We start from the raw sequence: 4,217 nt of genomic DNA, 5'->3' as shown, positions 1-4,217 counted from the left end.
TTTGGATTATAAGGTTAGTTAATGGCATATGGACTTTGTTTTTGTTATGTTCTATTGGTTTTGTTATATGCTTGAAATGTCATTTATCTACAAAAGTTTGAGTTTTGTGTGTGATAGTGGGGTTGGGGTTGATATTGCAATGAGGGATATGGGTGGCTTATTGCATGGAATATGGTTTGGGGGCATTTGGGTGTTTTAGTGTAGATAGGTAATTTAAAAGTTTTTGGAACGTGGGGGAGTGACTCCCATTTAACAATTTTAAACCATTGATTTCATCAACAGTGTGATTTTGCAAAAACTTTTTGAAATTGCTATTTTTTTAATCAGTGATAATTTAAAAGGAAAACCCAGTTGGGACTGAGGGGAATGGGATTCGGAGGGTATGAACACGTACCGTGCTTTTCTTCATTTTTATCAGAGCCCACAGCAAGAAGCGATTCATCACTGTGACATTAAAAAGTAGAAAACGAATAAATCCGTCGATGCTGACGGCATCAGGAAGAATCCCTTTTCTTCCCTCTATCAATAACATGCGAATATGAATAAGAAAATGAAAAAGGCAGGAGTTCATATCAAAATTGTCTTTGGGTCTTCCAAGCAGGCAGAGAGGATTTAATTATACGATCATGACGTCATACAGAACAGTTGCTATTGAAAGCAGGGGGAGGAGGAGGAACATAACGACCCTTCACGTTTTCAAGTGGTAATACTTGTCCAGCAGCGTCTCAGAATATTCTCCAAACGTGAGACAGCTATTGGCTAGCTCCAGCTGAAAACAACACAGGAAACGGGAGATCAAAAGTCAAGTCAATATTTGCTAAACACTCAGGCAAGAAGCACTTCCTTGCTGCAGTTTTTGAGTGAAAATGTTCTCCCTCCTCTTTTTTTCTTCTTCTATTTTCATGAAGTTTCTCTCTTAAAGACAAGTTCCTCCTCTCTTAATCTATAGACACCAAGTAAGCTCTGTCTCCTCAAATCTTTCGGACTATTTTTTTTCTCCCCTCTCTCAAGACTCAAGGTCTATAATGCAAAACAAATGAAATAAGCCACCCAAATAGGGAGTGTTTAAGTTTCTAGTTCTGTTGGGATGAATGAAGTTGTTTTGTGTTGGTAAAAACTAAGTTTATTTTTTATTGAGTTGTATATTGAGCTTTTGTACTTGAGCGCTAGAGTTTAGGCCTCTGGGTTGATGTTGTAGCAATCTTGAATTGTTATTTATTTGCAAAAAGTTTGAATTTTGTGTGATAATGGGATGAGGACCATGAGGTTAAGACTGCAACGTGGTTTGGTGGGTTATTGTAGGGAGCGATGATTGGGGAATCGGAATTGTTTTAGGATGGTGGAAACTGTTGGCCAAGTTCATTTTTGATATATTGGAACTTTTGTACTGTTGTGTTGACCTCTAGGTTGGTGTTATAGTACAACCATATACAATTATAATATTTTCTGGTGTCTTGAAACGTGCCATTTGTTTTCTAGGTTGTCCACACTTTGTTTGCTGTTACCATGCAATAAATATCAGAGTTTCTAATGTCAACTGAATACATGAAAATATCCATCATACGGAGTATATTTGAGTCTCTGCTATATCATATTTGACTGACTGAGACAGGTTGATAATTGGAAAAAAATTAAATTTGAATACTCGGCCTTGAACCAATATGATGGCTATAACTAGAAAATATAGATATTATTTCTTTCTCTACCCGATGAAATTTGGATTTGAAAACCAACTTTTCAATTATGAAACCTTCTAATTGCAATTACTTTGTGGAAGATTTAAAATGCTTTGTAACAATCAAGCCTATCTTCAAACACTATCCAATGTGGCCATGTTCTCATTTTGAAAATGTAAATGATTGGAGTAGAGTCTTTAGAATTTACGGTCGGTTTAATGGTTTATCAATATGCTGCAATTGTGTATTTTTATTTTTGAGTCAATTGGAGGATTGGAATCTATCAAGCAATTTTTGTATGAATTGGTGATTCTTCCTCTACGAAAACCTGAGCTCTTCTCACATGGGAAACTTCTTAGTCCATGAAAGGGGTTTTTATTATATGGACCTCTAGGCACCGGGAAGACCATGCTTGCAAAAGCTATTGTCGAAGAGTCTGAAGTTATTTTTATAAATATGAGGATCTCCAATCTGATGAGCAAGTGGTTCGATGATGCACAAAAGCTCGGTGAGTATAGATTGAACAATGATGATTTAGAATTATTTGCTTTGTTATTCAAAAACTTGCTGTCACCCACCGATTATGTTGAGTGAAATTTAGTTTCACTCTAATAATGGAAGCAAGGTAATACTTTGTGAACATTCTTAACCAAGATTGAACATTCCTAACTTGTCCTTATTAGATATCTGTATTAGCAGCAAAATATTTTTGGATGCTCTATTAACTTTAAAAAATTGGGCACCGTAGCTTGCTTATCTAATGGATCTTACTCCGATGAATGAGATTGCGAAATGATCAAAATATTGGTATTTTTGTTGCTGTGTGGTATTTCTATATATCTTCTCATCTCTCTGTAGTTGGAAATTTTGTTGGGGCAATTTAAGCCTCTGAAGTTGGGTGGAAGGAGCAGCTAAGTTCTTGTGGGCAGTAGGCTTTGCGCATTACCTTGTGGTATTCGTCACATTGTATCAGAGATTGCCAACAAGCGAAGCATTGCCTAAGGAGATCCATCTCGTGTACTCTATGTTCATTGCAGCCCCATCTCCTGCAAGCATTGCTTGGGAAACTATATATGGTGATTTTGATGGGCTGTCTCGGACGTACGTATCAAATTTTTCACAGGGTTCGGGCAAGACTGCCCCTACGTTGAATTTCCTTTCCAGGTTTCCAATTAGTTTCAGGCCTAGATTTACTTGTGGATAATCATTTGTAACTTCACAGGTTTTCAGTGGCATGGTGGTCTTACACCTTCCCCATGACAACAGCATCAGTGACAACAATCAAGTACGCAGAGAATGTCATACATTCTTGCAATTGTGAAATTGATCATTACTGTATTTTACAACTGCGCTAATTAGAAATAGACTTAGAAGTAATTAACTAAATTTGAGTAGTTGCTTTTTCGCTCCTATCGAAGCTTTCATAATCTAATTACTGTTGGTTCTCTTCTATGCTGTTGTTTTTAGCCTGGCTTATAAACTCCAGCATGCTTTTATATTAATTGACGAGGTTGATAGTTTTCTGGGGCAGCGTCGTACTACAGACCATGTGGCAGTAACCAATATGAAGACTAAGTTCATGGCATTATGGAATGGGTTTACTACAGATCGTCTGTTCTTACTCTTGAAACAAGTCCTGTATTTGTGCAGTCTTTTTATACAGTGACTTGCTAGAATGTGTTTTATGTAAGATTTGTGAAAGTGATTTATTCATGGGCCTGGCCTGGGCGGACTCAGTGATAATATTCTTATAGAGAACGCACAAGAGATGGTACTTGCTGCTATCAACTGACCTTCAGCATCTTCCTCGGCCTTTGAAATTGGGATACCTAATCAAAGAGAGAGGGCTGAGATCCTGAAGGTTGTTTTTAAAAGGGGGGAAATCGAAAGCAAAATTGACTTTGACTACATAGCAAGTTTGTGTGAGGGCTACACTAGTTCAGATTTTCTTGAACCTTGCAAGAAAGTAGCTTATTTTCCTATTAGGGACCTATTGGATATCATCGTGTGGTTCCATGCTTCCATCAGTTATTTTATAGCATATTGAACTATATAGTTCTCACCTGTGATTTGTTATAATCGCAGCTAATTCTTCAAGGTATTTTTATTGATTTGTAATATTTGCATAGAAATCCCATGCATGCCTGAGGGTGTCATGGAAAAGTTTTAGTAATTGTTCCTTGTTGTGCTCTATCCAAAACCAATGACTTCCATTGCAATGGATAGGAGATAGTATGGTTCCTCATGAGATACTAAAGTTTTGGTAATTGTTATTATGAACTACAATGGATTTTATCTTTCCATTGTTTGAGTTTCTTCATTGAGATTGTTTCTCATGCACCAAGGCCATGGTCCCAGTCAGACTTGCAGAGAGTTCTTGGCACATCAACCAAGACTATCAAATGAGAATAGGAGGTGGCCAGGTAGTCAGATGATTATCATGTTCAAGCCATAACTAAAGAGCTCTTTATACTCGTAGTATCTCAAATCTTGAATCTTCAGTCGGATAATCAGGACCATTGAAATATTTATTTGTTTTTT

At 37.0% G+C, this 4,217-nt stretch overlaps 1 long non-coding RNA gene across 3 annotated transcripts; it reads left to right on the top strand.

The window, feature by feature from the left end:
* Positions 1-466: 466 nt before the first annotated feature.
* LOC118051988 (uncharacterized) lies at positions 467-3,789 on the top strand. Of its 3 annotated transcripts, none has more exons than XR_012170941.1 (3): positions 467-2,184; positions 2,535-2,777; positions 2,899-3,789. It is a non-coding gene; the product is annotated as an uncharacterized lncRNA (long non-coding RNA). The 3 variants fall into 3 exon arrangements; XR_012170942.1 differs by having other exon boundaries at positions 467-2,777; positions 2,899-2,961; positions 3,144-3,789; XR_012170940.1 differs by having other exon boundaries at positions 467-2,777.
* The last annotated feature ends 428 nt before the right edge of the window (positions 3,790-4,217 follow it).

Source organism: Populus alba, chromosome 10 (assembly GCF_005239225.2).
Source record: "Populus alba chromosome 10, ASM523922v2, whole genome shotgun sequence".
In the NCBI taxonomy this organism is placed as follows: domain Eukaryota; kingdom Viridiplantae; phylum Streptophyta; class Magnoliopsida; order Malpighiales; family Salicaceae; genus Populus; species Populus alba.
Note: the sequence above shows the minus strand (reverse complement) of the source record. Positions and strands in the feature narration are given on the sequence as shown.